Raw genomic sequence first — 16,555 nt, forward strand, 5'->3', positions numbered from 1 at the left:
ATGGCTCTGCACAATCACGACAGCGACTGTGTGGTATACTTGATATAACGTTAATTAGTTTAATCACGACGTGTGCATTTTATACACCTTAAAACAAAATAGCTGTTTCGGCTATTTATAGATAAGTGTGTAATATAATTATTCTGTATAACGATACGCATGAGTGATTAATTGTAACTTTATTCATGATTTGTAACTCAGAAACTGATTCTAAATACACTAACAAATTAGTTATGTATACGAAAGTAAAAATAATATTTATATCTCAGTGCTGCAAACACATTTAATTTTAAAGACAAAACACAACTCAATAGATTTGAATCACTTTTTCGTTTGACCTCGCGTCATTAAAATATTGATTAAACATTTCACTAATCACTATTAACTTGAATGAACACTTCACTGTCATTTTCATGACACACTATAATGATTCTTTTCCGACCTCACTTACGGATACGCTCACATATAATAGATGCAGCTCAATAATAACCAATCAGACGGTAAGACAGCCTTTTACCTCATCACATGTACTTCCGGAATAAGCTAATATTTACCAATGAGAATCCCTCAACAGATGTATCCCATTGTGACGTGTCCCGTATGACTAATTAGACCGCGTCTCATGTGACTCGGTTATAAACCAGTGGCATTCTATAGTATAGTGAGATCCATGTATAGTGTAAAGAATCAAACAAGACTCTCGAAACTCTTTTTTGAAATTCCCTTTCAATTTGTTCCGAAACTTTTACAAAACAATGCACGCTCTCGTATACATATAGGAGCCGGGGTGTTTCAGAATAAAGAACAAAGGGCAAAAAGATCAGAATAAAGGGTAAAAATATTAAAGAATAGAAGTTAATGGGGTGCTGAAATATAGAAGGATAGAGAATGGTGTTTAAAATAAATGTAGAAAAGAGAAAAATGGTGTTTAAAATAAATAGAGAATAGAGAATAATAGTTAAAAAAAAAAAAGAATAAAGAAATGAAGGCGCCCAATCCAGACGGCACAAAGGCATACGGATAATAGTTAAAGTAAAACTCCGTACAGTGATCCTTCCCGTTCCTGAACTATTTTCCTTTAGGTTACTCCAACATTTAATGTAAAGTAGTATGCGGATCGGAGCTGGAACTGCAGGGTTGATCCCCATGTAGTGCAACGTGGTCTGGAAACAATAAACATATGACATTTGTACAACATTGTGGACTTAAAAGGTCAATTTCACTTTTTGTTAATTATTAACACGTCAGTATCAAAACTATCACCCGCAAGTTGTTAATGATTAAAATATTGAAAAATCCCTGTATTCAAATGTGATGATCGAACATAATTTTGGAAAATGAATGGCCATCATGTGTGTAACCTTTAAGGTAGATCGGAGGTCTTTTCCTGAGCATTCCTTCAGATCATGTTGCAAAAAAAATTTTTTTTGGTTTGAAAAGAGTTTACTAAGTACAATTTGATATACAACACAGAAACATTTAAAACTTGAATTTAAAAATTAAACTTTCAAAATATTAATAATTTCATTTGATAGTTTGACAAACATTTACTAGTTCTTTATTAAAAGCTTGAAGTCTTTTTACCAATAGTATGTGATAAAAACGTTCAGCTGATTTTTAAAGAGCTGTTATGTGCCCTATTGAAACATCTTTCGTCGAATATTTAGACACGCCAGATACCTTAACTCGCATACTCCTCATATTATTTGGAAATTTAATAATGACACATAGTTCAAATTTCGTAATCTTTTTATTTAAAAGATATTGAAAAAAAAGTTGCCGAAAAAAGAAGAAGGTTTTTTTTTCACATTATGACAATGATAATAAAACTGATAAAGAAGATGGCTCGTTGTTTACGAAACGTCCAGTAGAAAATATTAGAAAAATAAAAATAGACCAATTTGTTCCTTCTTTTCATACACGCAGAATAAAACACAATAGACTATTTTTATTTTACCGACTTTTGACTCTGGATTATATAATTTTTCATCAGGTTACCTTTTCTGTGGTTAGACATCCTGGTACTCGGTCGGTAATATGAAAAGGTCTATTAAAACGTTATTTGCCTGAACCTGGGGCTAAATTAGTACGACACCGTTTTATTTTCTGTGTGTGTTGGGGAATATTTTTAGTGGAAGAAATTTTCAGTCTCATCTTTTGCTATCCGGCTTAATTTTCGAAAATGTGACGTCAAGCCGATCCACTTGCAGGTGGAAAAAACTCGATTGACCGTCAAAGTTCGGAAATGTTTGTTTGTACAGGTTCAAACCAACCCAAACACCTGCCACATATAAAATCTATACACCAGCCATATATAAAATACATACACCTGGCATATATAAAATCCATACACCTCACATAAATATAGACTGTGCTAAAAAAAAATTAGATGTGTCAACATAACCACCTCTTATCAAACAATGGGTATTGTTTTTCTTACAAAACATCAAAGTCGTTAAATTATTCTGCCGCCGGTAAGTAGAAATTCTTGAATATCAGAAGGTCTTGTGCATGCACTTTTTTTAATTTTAAATACAAAATTTCGTATTTGCATTTATTTAACTTATTTTCCTGTATGTTAACGACGTATTGTTGCTCTTATTCAAACAATCCTTTCTTATTTTCCCTTATTGTAAGAGCAGCAATCAAATCATTTTTCTAAAATACATTAAATAAGGAAATGGTGTTTTAAAAAAAAAGTGTATATGAAAACGAAAAAGAAAATGAAAAACGGAGGGTCCATGACTCTTAAGCGCCTGTAATTAATTTTTGCTGTTTGATAAAACAAATTAATGGAACGACAGCCCTATATAATTTTCCACCTTTAGTTCCATATTAAACAGTTTTTTTTATTATCTATATATGACTGGCCAATTTAAAGTTTATCCTTGTATGTTAGCCACAACATTTTGGGAGAATTCTTGATGGTCTTAGGGCAGCAATGCTATTTTATGTATGGTTAGTGTCATTTGTTTTAACTTCCTGATTAAAATTGCAAAAGAAAGTGTACTCAGACAATCAGTTTAAGCGTTAAAGTCAAGTTACAGTAAATTGGCTATATCACAGATTTTAGTAAAATTTGGCATATCGATGCCTCGTTGAACCATAACTGAAAATCCAAAAAATAATGCATTTATCTTTGTTATTCTCTGAAATATTACTGATAGAATTCTTTGAAAATATGTGAACATTTGTATTGAAAGCACATAAAATCGTCGAAAAACACTCTTAAAATTTGTCTTAAAATCATCAAATCTCCAATTTCAAATCCATAGATGTTGTTGATACGTTAATTTCCGTTTTATTGATGTTAAATAATAATTATAGTTATATGAAAAGCGATAAATGCATTTATTAGTTTTTCGATTTTCAGTTATAGTTCAACGAAAATGTATTTAAAAGAAAAAAGATAAACATAGGAACCAGGATCCTATAGCGCCTGTGATTATTTTTTGTTGTTAAATAAAAGGAATGTATGGAACGGAAGCCCTATATTATTTTCAATCTATAGTTCCATATTGAACAGTTTTTTTTATTATTATCTATATTTCCTGCCAAATTCGAAGTTTATTTTCACTGCATTGTTTCTGGTAGAATTCTTGAAGGGCGTTGACTGGCACTTAGGCGAGCGGTGCTATCTTAAGTATGAATACGGTGATATTTTTCACTTCCTGAAAAGAAAAGAAAGTTTACTCAAATAATCAGATAAGCGTTCACACGAAATATTCTGTATTTCTTGCCCATCTTTTATTTTTAGAATGACGGCCGATATCGCAATAGCATTGCAAGAAACAATACACGTGTTGCAAATTGGAGAAACCTTGACTTATTTACAGGCTCTGATAATTATTGGGACGCCAATAAAAAGAAGAGAAAACACCACTGGAATTGAATAAATGAATTGAGTTTTTTTTTTCTCGATTGTTTCATTCTGTTTTCTTTTTCATATATCAAAAAATAAAAAGCAATTTCAGAACCCAAGGTAAAGGAATATGGACATTTTCGTTGTTTGCAACTTAAAAAGAAAACAACAAAAAAAACAAAAAAACGTCATGTCATTGGTTGATTTTTCACATTATTTTATTTTTAAATCTATATGTCCAATGAATATTTCAGAACCTCAACAGTGATTGAAAGACATTATTGGACATCAACACAGCCAAAACCTCTACAATTGAGACATACTGAATATGGAAACATATACAAAGTCTTACCTTGACCTTCCATGTTACACGTGTTACAGAAAAAGATCGTCCATGTGGCTTCTTTGGTTTTGTTTGTTGACGACCACTTGACTAAACATTTGTTTATAATAAAAGTAGTTGAGGACAGTCAATTTGAACAGAGAGATGACCATAAAAAATATTCAATTCTTATAAAGATATAGACGCCAAGCTAATCTAAATACTAAGTACTTATTGAGACTGTAAATAGAAGACGAGAATGACGATATCGAGTAACATGATGTATAACAGAACAAACGTCAACGTGACGTCAGACGTGACATCGGAACAAAGATCTACCCCTGTTCTTATTACAATATTAGTTTTTATACCGATATGTACTGCAATATTCGTATTGAATGTTATTGCTCTCGCTGTTCTCTCGAAATCTAAGAAACTGAAGAAAAATAGATTTTATCGTCTGACTTTTGTATTAAGCATCAGCGACATCATTTCGGGCATTTCGTTTGCATTAGTCATGATTACAAATTTACTGCTGAGGTTAAAAGACGTCCATGTACCGTACTTATGTACCGGAAGCACTCTGTTGACTTCATTTACAATATTGTTTTCCCTCGTACTAGTGTTCTTCATTTGTTTCGAGCGACTATTGGCAACATTTCCAAAAGCACAAGCTAACAAATGGAGCAATGTTTATTATTTCCTAGTCATCGGGGCTTTTGTTATCACTGGAGCTTATTGTTCTCTGATCCATATTTTATTTGAAGACAAACAAAGCCATGGCTGCGAAATGGCGTCCCTTTTTGGTGACAATCTGTGGAAATACCAGCTAAGCCTCGGAATTGTACACTTAATATTATTCACGAGTATTCTAATTGTGTATGGGCTTGTAGTCCGCAGAATATGGAACCGGTGCATTCCGGAAAAGACGATAATCAGACAAACGGAAAGTTCACCATTAAATTTGACCGCCGTTCGACATAATAGCATCAGTCCCAAAAAGAACACGCAAAATCACCACAAAAACCAAAAAGTGATTAGGGGGAGGGACCAACGAGGAAGTCATCATGTAAATCGCACAATCAAGTTTCACAATGCGCTGCATACGCTTGGTATTATAATAGCAGTGATGATTGTGAGCACCCTTTTCCCACTGTTGGTGAATTTAATGTCTGCAATTACTACAGGTGTTGTTAGCCTTAATGTACGGACTTACATAAATGCACTCTTCGTGATTAATCCACTGTGCGATCCGATCATCTATGTTCTGCGAATCAAAGAGTTTCGGAGATTGATTTCCTGTTCAAAATGAAACTATCGATATTTTTTATGTGAATATCGTTGTCGTCCAATGAATGAATGACAGTGTATGTTTTGCTAGAGCGGCGTGACATTTGAAGCAAGTATGGTTATACTTTTGTTGTAACTATCATCGCCTTCTGTTTAATCAATGTCCAACCAACGTCGTCGTTAAAAAATCATTGTATGTGAATTTTATTTGGTTTTTACATTATTTGTTGATAACGATCCTGTTAATCAAAATTACATTTTTAATCAAATGTAATAACCTCGAAGTGGAATATTGTTATTTTAGACTATTTCCGGGACGATGTAATAAGAACATTCCCATATATTATAATAACCCCACACACGTGACCATCCACTGCTGTACTATGGGCCTTTTTTTTTTAAATGTCCAATTTTGACAACTGGAAAATGAAAGAAAAAATGTTGAGAAATAAGTGATTTAATTGCACATGTCAATACTTTATCATCAGTACACTAAATACAAAATATGCAACCTTTAACTGAACGGTAAGTTTGACAACAACTCTGTAAAAGTGATAGTATACCAAGATGTCCCCTTCGCAACGATTTTTTTATGGATCTACCAATCTAGAATTTTAAGGTATTTTTTCTTCAAGATTCTGACAAAATAGATGATTTTATACGGTTTAACTATTTGATTTGCAAATTTAGCTACCAGAAATATTACAAGCCGTTTCTAAAATATTCACAAATGTCCACTGCGTATCGATATATGTCCCCATATGAAACACTTTGTGTCCACTACGCAACGGATTTTGACCACTTCGAAACGAAATGTTGCGTAGTGGACTGTTGCGCAGTGGACGTATTTACATGTTAGCAGCCATTTTTGTTACGCGCGGTTTCTCATATACATGTTTTTATGATTATTGTCTTAGATAATACATTTTATTTCATTAACTCCACGTTTTTTATGATTTGAGGTCAACATTTCTTAAAAAAAGACGTTTCAACGTGGACGAGTAAAAAAGTACGCTATCAATAGGACTTGCCAATTGATTCAATGCAGACGAACTATATCATCAGCATCCAAAGATGACCGCCATTTTACTAAATGAAGTTGTATTATTTAAAGGTAAAATTTGAATAAAAGAATGATTATAATTTTGCCAATTGTTTGTTGTCGTTGCGAAGTGGATTTTTTTTCATGGACGCCTCTTAAAAAGTTACAAGCACAAATCGGTTTGAACTTATCTAAATATTTGAATACTTTTTGCAATGTTCAGATGTGGCTCTATGACAAAACATTGAAAAGGGAGCAAAAAAGATTGGTAAATTGTATGAATTTTTTTAAATTTGTATAAACTTTCAAATGTGTCCATAGCGATTTTGCTGTTTTTGAGCTCTTTCGTCTGACATTTCCAGAGAGTCCTTACCACAAAGCAGACAAAAAGTGTTGGTGTTGTCTTTAAAAAGTACAATTTATAGACTGAGACAAAAACAATATATATATAAAATTGAGAATGGAAATGGGGAATGTGTCAAAAAGACAACAACCCGACCATAGAGCAGATATAACCGGGCGTTTTCCGTGTTATAGTAATTCAAAGACGGAATACCAATACTTTAAACTTTATTAGCAAGGTCCGGACAGTACCAGACCTAAGACCTAAACTGACTACAAAATAACATACAAAAGCATATATAGAAAACAGTTACTATAGCAAAAGATTAGTGTCCAAAGGATTAACTTGTCATCGTCAGAGTAATTTCCATTACGACAAACATATATTTAACAATAGAATTAATTAAACACAAAGAAATGTAAAAGGTTTGATGAACGGATTAATAAATTGTCACTATAGCACTTAAGATATATTGTCGGAATTAGCTTTATTTCTATTTCACATTTGTCCAAATCTTCCTGGTTATATTCGCCACTACTCCACCTAAACTCGGTCTCCGAGTTTGCCGAATGAATTTTGTTATCGTCGTGGGTATCCTCCTCCTCCTCCTCGCCGATGACGTTGCTGCGAATTGCCACGCGAGCAAATTGCAAGGGTCGAACGCACATCTCGGTTTGAATGTTTTATATCTAGATGTTGAATCTCGTGTCTACTGTTTACGTTATCTTCCTTAAGTCTCTGAATTTCGTCTTCCATATCATTTAAGATGCGATTGTACTGCATGTCAGAATTTTTGAACCCATTTGTTAAGCGTTGTCTGGTGTTCGTTAAATTTTGGTTTTCCTCTTTCAGTTGAACTATTACTCTTTCCAAATGTTCATTTCTATCTGTATAACCACTTATTTCTTTTTCAAACTTTTTAGTTCGACTTGTATGTTCGGCTAATTCATGTTCGATCTTTTGAATTATCCGGCCATGTTCTAAACGTTCCAAATTTAATTTGTCCAAACTGTCACTCAACATTACATTATCTTTCACTACAGTATCCAATTTAGAGTTTTCACACTTCAGCACAGCGATTTCTTTGATGAAGTTTCGGTTAGACACTTTCAACTGGTTAATGTGTAGTTTCGCGGATTCGTCCTGTATGGAGCACGTAAAAGCGGAGAGTTCCTTGTCCTCGAGTTCTTGAAACGGAAATTGAGACATTTGTTTCTTCTCAATAAACGTTCTCATTCGGTCGCTGTCTCTTTGAATTTTTGACTTTGATTTCTTCTTCGGTTTTGGGTTTTCACACGACTTAACGTGAAAACTACACATACGGGCAAAATGTCCATGATGTCTGCACTTGTAACAATAAGCGTTAGCTGCATAACACCGATGGTAGGTGAAAACGTTCAATGTCTTACCACAATATTTGCACAGAAAGTCCAAATAGGTATCTGCTTTTCTCATCGGAAACGGATGTCCATTTCTGCAAGGCTGGTAATTCCAGGTTCCTTCCATATAGTTGCTTCTAGAGGTATTCATTACTAGTTTGGGGGAACTAGCTCAAGATCGTGCCGCGGGTACCTCAACCAATATATAACCGGGCGTTTTCCGTGTTATAGTAATTCAAAGACGGAATACCAATACTTTAAACTTTATTAGCAAGGTCCGGACAGTACCAGACCTAAGACCTAAACTGACTACAAAATAACATACAAAAGCATATATAGAAAACAGTTACTATAGCAAAGGATTAGTGTCCAAAGGATTAACTTGTCATCGTCAGAGTAATTTCCATTACGACAAACATATATTTAACAATAGAATTAATTAAACACAAAGAAATGTAAAAGGTTTGATGAACGGATTAATAAATTGTCACTATAGCACTTAAGATATATTGTCGGAATTAGCTTTATTTCTATTTCACATTTGTCCAAATCTTCCTGGTTATACAGACAACAGCCGAAGGCCACCAATGGGTCTTCAATGCAGCGAGAAACTCTCGCACCCGGAGGCGTCCTTCAGCTGGCCCCTAAACAAATATGTATACTAGTTCAGTGATAATGGACGTCATACTAAACTCCAAATTATACACAAGAAACTAAAATTAAAAATTCATAAGGGTTCCGCGGAACCCAGTGTCTCGCCTACTTTTTCTGTTAATCGCAGGCTCAACAAAAATGAGGAAGTAAATCAATAAAAATATTCCTCTTGATACTATCTTTTGATTGTAAGAAGCTTCTGTCCAAGTTTGGTAAAAATCCAGGATAGTTTATGAAGCTAATAAATGTTTAAAAACTTTAACTGCAGACTGAATGTAATGTTAACTGGAAGAAAACAAAATTTCCTTCTAGATACTAGCATTTGATCATAAACAAGCTTCTCTCCAAGTTTGGTACAAATCCAAAATAGTATAAGAAAGTTATGAAATTTTAAAAACTTTAACCACAGAGTGAATATGTTGTTTCCTGGCAGAAAATCTAAGTCCATCTAAAAGTAAAATACGGAAAAAATGGATTTATTATCTTACAAAATTTCCTTCTAGATACTAGCTTTTGATCATAAACAAGCTTCTCTCCAAGTTTGGTACAAATCAAAAATAGTATAAGAAAGTTATTAAAATTTTAAAACCTTTAACCACCATGACCACAGAGTGAATGTGTTGTTTCCATTTAAAAGTAAAATAAGGAAAAAATGGATTTATTTTTTTACAAAATTTACTTCTAGATACTATCTTATGATCATAAACAAGCTTCTGTCCAAGTTTGGTACAAACCCAGTATAGTTTAAGAAAGTTATTAAAATTTTAACACCTTTAACCACAGAGTGAATGTTATATTTCCCGGCAGGAAAACTAAGTCCATTTATAAGTAAAATACGGAAAAAATGGAATTTTATTTTTACAAAATTTACTTCTGGATACTATCTTATGATCATAAACAAGCTTCTGTCCAAGTTTGGTAGAAATCCAGGATAGTTTAAGAAAGTAATTAAAATTTCAAAAACTTTAACCACAGAGTGAATATTTGTGGATGCCGCCGACGACAACGACGACGACGACGACGACGCCGACGGAATGTAGGATCGCTATGTCTCGCTTTTTCGACTAAAGTCGAAGGCTCGACAAAAATGATAAAAGACTAACAAAGGCCAGAGGCTCCTGACTTGGGACAGGCGCAAAAATGCGGCGGTGTTAAACATGTTTTTTGAGATCTCAACGGATCTCAACCCTCCCCCTATACCTCTAGCCAATGTAGAAAAAACAAACGTACAACAGTACGCACAGTAAAACTCAGTTTAAGAGAAGTCCGAGTCCGATGTCAGAATAGGAAACAAAAGAAAATAAACAAAATGACAATAATACATAAATAACAACAGACTACTAGCAGTTACTGACATGCCAGCTCCAGACCTCAATTAAACTGATTGAAAGATTATGTCTTCATCATATGAATATCAGGCACAATCCCTCCTGTTAGGGGTTTAGTATTATACCATCATAAAATATATGAGAAGAACATAACCCGTGTCATGCCAACAACTGGTTTTAGGGGCGGGGGGGGGGGGGGGGGGGGGGGTGAGTGAGCAGGATGATTTGTGAAATGAATAAATAATTGGAAACAAATAACTTTACAGATTCTGACGTAATACCCCATTCATCATGATATTTATATATCAACTCAAAATAATTGAATTTTACAAATATTACAAGAGGAAATTCCCGAACTTTTTAAAATTCGGAAAGTTGACTACCGAGAGTGGATAAATAACATACTTAATCGGGTTGATGATAAAACTTGTTGATTTACCGATAAACTCGAAATTAACATTCGGAACAAATTTGGCGGGAAATTTACATATGTGGTTTAATCCATTTTTTTCCTATATTTATCCAACTATGCCAGAAGAATTATGGACACAATATCTACGATAAATAATAATAAAGTAAGGAGGTATGGTAACTGCCAATGAGAAAACTATCCACCAGAGACCAAAGGACAGGGTGCAAACAAGGTCACCGTATGCTCTTCAACAATGAGCAAAATCCTAAACGTAAGGTAAGCTATAAAAAAAGTCCATCGTATGACAAAATAAGAAACAATTTCAAAAGAAAAAAAACCCAACTGCTTGTGTTGTGCTTATAGCTATAAACGAAATAAATATTATGACAGACAGCAACCATGCAACGACAACCACTGAATTACAGGCTACTATCTTGGAACAGACACATGAAGAATGTGACAGGTTAAACAAATTTGTGAGCCCTTAACCCTCCCCAGACTTGGGAAAATGGTATAACAGTACAACATAATTACATAAGAACAAACTAAAAATCAGTGGAAAAGGGCTAGAGTCGTCTGATCGGCACGGAGCTCCAAAACAAAGGAGTAAGTTCGGTAAGGGCCATATTTGGCCCCGATTATAAAGTTCAATTTTACAAGATAATAAATGTTTTAAGTTGACTTAAAGATATGTGAGAAAATTAAATAGAACTATTTGTGTCAAAGTTTTATTCTAAAGCGTTGATTTTTACATCCCAAATAGGTCAAGATAAGAGATTTTGGCAAAATTTGACAAAATCGGGCGGATTTCAACCAAATTTAGGACCAGGAAACATAGAGCGCAGGCGTCGACAAACTAAATATTCAAGTTAGACATGTAAAATGTCCTTACAAACATTATTTTAAAAGATCTTTTTTTGTCGACGTATGCGACGTATGCTATGTTTCCTGTCCAAAAACCAATGCAAATTTACCCATTTTCATTGATTTTTTGGTGGAAAATCAAAATGAGTACTATTTGTGACGTCATGAATAAATTTTCAACAAAAAGGCTTATTTTCTATCTAGTCACTGTATTAGCAATGATTCATTGTGATATTGGTCAATAAATCCTAATTTGAAATTTAAGCTAAAAAAGGGGGTAATTTTTTGGGCTCTTCGAACCTACTCCTTTACAAATAGATAATATAGTATCTAAATTAATGGGTTCTATAAACACCATCACCATAATGATTAGGATGTGGTATCCGTGTGTAATAAAGTTTCTACAGGTACAGCCAAACTTTCAAACCACATGTTTATATCTAAGAAAGATGTTGGTTAATGTTTTAAAGTAATTTGTGAACGACATTACAGACACGGGCAAATGGAACGAGTTGAGAAATATTCACACCGTAAGAAGTGGCAAAAGAAACATCACTTTAAAAAAAAGTAACTATAGGAAACAAAAAATCGTCTTACGTAATTTTATGTATAGAGTTTCCAGTGTGAATTTTAAACATCCAAAGCAGGAAAAGGACAATTATTGCAATTTTTAATATAGGTTTATTTAAAGTCTGTTCCTATGTTAATTTCCGCAGTATAATAAGATAATTTTTGACTATTTAAAGCGAAATATTCATCAATCCAGGTTACAGACCAAATGTATATCGATTGCTAGATAAGTGTTGTTTTAACGTACCAAATCACAAACACTTAACGTTGACCAATGCATTGAATCATAAAAATGAGGTTACGGTCAGATGAACCCTATCAGATGAGTATGTACATGTTACGATTATTCCATATACAAACTACTAGTATATATTTGATCTATCGTTAATTTTATCTAATAAACAGACTGAATCACGAAAACTTAACGTTTGTCACTTAACCATTGGTTGGTGTCAAGGTCAGGTGAACTCTGTCTTACATACATACTGTTCACAAAATATTTTTGTCATGTATTAATACCTGATTCTTAAACTTTCAACATAATTGCATCGGTTATCTTACCTTATCCTTATTTCCATGTTGTCTCTTTGATAAGGTTACGTTTCTGTTATACGTGTATATAACCAACCTTAATCTTAAAGCCTTTTAACATAACATTTCGGGTTTATCTTTCCTTGACCTTATTTTTATGGGTCATCGATGATATTAAGTTTCTGTAATACTTGTAGTAAAACTTTTACCCTTAAGACTTTCAACATAAATTTCTTTATCTTCGTATACCTTGACCTTATATTTATGGATCATCAATGATGGTAAGTTTTATGTGACAGCTGTAGTAAAACCTTTCTTTAAAAGACTTTCAACATATTTGCTTCGGATAATGCTAAGTTTCTGCTATACTTGTATCATAACCAAGCTTGATCTTAAAGATTTTTAACATAAAATTCAGTAATCAATTACACAGGCAAGACATTTGAGCGTGTCCACTTTTTTGTACATTTACTATTGACCTGGTTAAAAACTTGACCACTAAAAAGCAAGTCTAAAATGCTGGGCGGTTTTTAATATACAAGTAACTGTAAAACCATTCATACACTGTAAAAAAGGAGTTAGAGATAGAACACTTTGAGCACATGTTTAGATCTAAACATGTTTAGGATTATGTTCTAATCCTAAACACCTCAATGTTAAACGTGATATTCCTCTAAACATGTTTAGGGTTAGAACACAAGACACTTGAAGTTAGATATAACTATAAGCTAAACATGACATGAGCCTAAACATGTTTAGGTTTAGAACACAACAAACAATAGGAAGCACTGTTGGCGCGTGCGCAAATAATCATGCGTTTTAAATTTTGAAATTCCGGGATGCAGAAGATCAACAATCCATGCCATGGAAGGTTCAAAAAGCGACAACGGAACTGTCAGATAAGTATTATCTATTATTATTTTCAATTACAATGTAATAGGTGAAACTAGAGAGTGTCCTTACAGGAAATTTCAAACACCACAAGGTTCTTTACAATATCGACAAAAAGGGAGAGGCATACTATTTTAAATTTGTTTTACATCTACATATCTGAATTCACTTTTTTTGTTAATTATTTATAAAAGGAATCGCAAACAAACGTTATGATAATTATATTTAAAGAAATATTATTAAAATTGAGGTATTTTATACATGATACTTTGTGGATTGTTTTAATCTGTTTCAGGTTGCTACTGCTTGCACATCTAAAGATTCCAATGTAATGTTAGACACCGACAGTAGATTTTGGAGTTACTGTATGGTCTTTGAAGACTGATTGGATGACTCTTGTCACAGTAGTATTTACCACGAGTACTCAAGCACAAATATACCCGATAAACATGTTTGAAATGGGAACATGACGGAGGCTAAACATGTTTAGAATTGGAACATGACGGAGGTTAAGCATGTTTAGGAAAGGAACACCTAGAGGTTAAACATGTTCTAGAGGGTTAAATATGTTTAGGGTTAAACATGTTCTTATGAGACAGTATTATAATGTCCTAAACCTAAACATACATACAAAGTAGAACATGTTTAAGGTTAAACATGTGCTCAAGTGAGAACAAAATTCGCGTTTAGGATTATGTTTAGACTCTAAACACCATTTTTACAGTGTATATCAAACGAAAATTAAGTCAGCAAGACAGCAACCTAACGTCAAATATAGAACCAAAACACATGAAGAGGTCAACACCCGGTCCTCAACATTTGAAAACAAGTTCATAGATAACAAATAAGTTCTGATTAAAGTGAAAAGAGACTCTCAAAGATCCCCTAAATGGAAAAATATGCTACTTGTTTTGTTTAAATGACTTTTGGATCGAGTTAAGCCATTTCAATTGATATTTTATATTGTCTTTTTATGTTGTAATGTTACACTACTGTCTGAGGTTAGGGTGAAGGTTGACGCCTGTTAAAACGTTTAAACCCGCTGCATTTTTATGCACCTGTCCTAAATCAGGAGCCTGTTGGTCAGTGGTTGTCGTTTGTTGGTGTGGTTCATAAGTGTTTCTCGTTTCTCGTTTTTTATATAGATTAAACCGTTGGTTTTCCTGTTTGAATTGTTTTACACTAGTCATGTTGGGGACCTTTATACTTGTTGTTTAGTCACGGTGTGAGCCAAGGCTACGTGTTGAAGGCCGTACTTTGACCTATAATTGTTACCTTTTTATACATTGTGACTTGAATGGAGAGTTTTCTCATTTGCACTCATACCACATCTTCTTATTTATATTAACCTAGAAAAATTCTATACAAAGTATCTTCATTTGAGCTTCTGTACAAAGTTTCTCCATACGATGATTTGAGATTCCGTACAGAGTATTCTCATTTCAGATACTATGCATTCAAACTATCCTGATTTGAGATGCTGTTGAAAGTATCTTTATTGATAATCTATACATTCAGAATATCCTCATTTGAGATTATGTACAAAATATCTTTATTTGAGACTCTGTACAAATTATCCACATTTAATATTCTATATAAACATTCAATAAATCATCCCTAGCTCTTCATCTTTTTAATAAGCTTTGGATTTTCAAATATTTTGGCCTCGAGCATCACTGAAGAGACATTTATTGTCTAAATGCACATCTGGTGCAGAAAAATTGGTACCGTTAATGTTATTGAGACTCTTTACAAAATATTCCCATTTGAAACTTTGTACACAATATTCACATTTAGGATTCCGTACAAAGCATCTTAACTTGAGACTGTACAGAACATCTTCATTTGAGATTCCGTATAAAATACCTTAATTTGAGAGTCTGTACAAAGAATTTTCATTTGGATTCTGTTCAAAGTCTCTTAGTTGATATTCCATTGTATCAACTATCCTCAATTGAGCCTGAATAAAATATCCTCATTTGAGACTCTATATAAAGTATATTCATTTAAGATTCTATACATTTAAAGTATCATCTCTTGAGAGGTTTTTACAAAGTAACCTCATTTGAGACTCTGTAGAAAGTATCCTCATTCGAGACTCTGTAGAAAGTATCCTCATTTGAGACTTTAGAAAATATCCTTAATTGGGACTCTTTAAAAACTATCCTCATTTGAGACTGTAGAAAGTATCCTCATTTGAGACTCTGTAGAAAGTATGCTCATTTGGGACTTTGTAGACAGTATCCTCATTTGAGAAAGTTTTCTCATTTGAGACTCTGTAGAAAGTATCCTCATTTGAGATTTTGTAGAAAGTATCCTCCTTTGAGACTCTGTAGAAAGTATCATCATTTGAGACTCTGGAGAAAATAACCTTATTTGTGACTCTGTAGAAAGTATCCTCATTTGAGACTCTTTAGAATGAATCCTCATTTGAGACTCTGTAGAAAGTATCTCATTTGAGATTCTGTAGAAAGTATCCTCATTCGGGACTCTGAAGAAAGTATCCACATTTGAGACTCTGTAGAAAGTATCCTCATTTGAGACTCTGTAGAAAGTATCCTTATTTGGGACACTGTAGAAAGTATCCTCATTTGAGACTGTAGAAAGTTTCCTTATTTGAGATTCTGTAAAAAGGTATCCTCATTTGAGACACTGTGGAAAGTATCTTCATTTTGAACTCTGAAGAAAGTATCATCATTTAAGACTGGAGAAAGTAACCTCATTTGTGACTCTGTAGAAAGTATCCACATTTGAGACTCTGTAGAAAGTATCCTCATTTGAGACTCTGTAGAAAGTATCCTTATTTGGGACTCTGTAGAAAGTATCCTCATTTGAGACTGTAGAAAGTATCCTCATTTAAGATTCTGTAAAAAGGTATCCTCATTTGAGACTCTGTGGAAAGTATCCTCATTTTGGACTCTGTTGAAAGTATCCTCATTTGAGACTCTGTAGAAAGTATCCTTATTTGGGACTCTGTAGAAAGTATCCTCATTTGAGACTGTAGAAAGTATCCTCATTTGAGATTCTATAAAAGGTATCCTTATTTGGGACTCTGTAGAAAGTATCC

The sequence above is a fragment of the Mytilus californianus genome, unplaced genomic scaffold (genome assembly GCF_021869535.1).
Source record: "Mytilus californianus isolate M0D057914Y unplaced genomic scaffold, xbMytCali1.0.p SCAF_10, whole genome shotgun sequence".
NCBI lineage: Eukaryota > Metazoa > Mollusca > Bivalvia > Mytilida > Mytilidae > Mytilus > Mytilus californianus.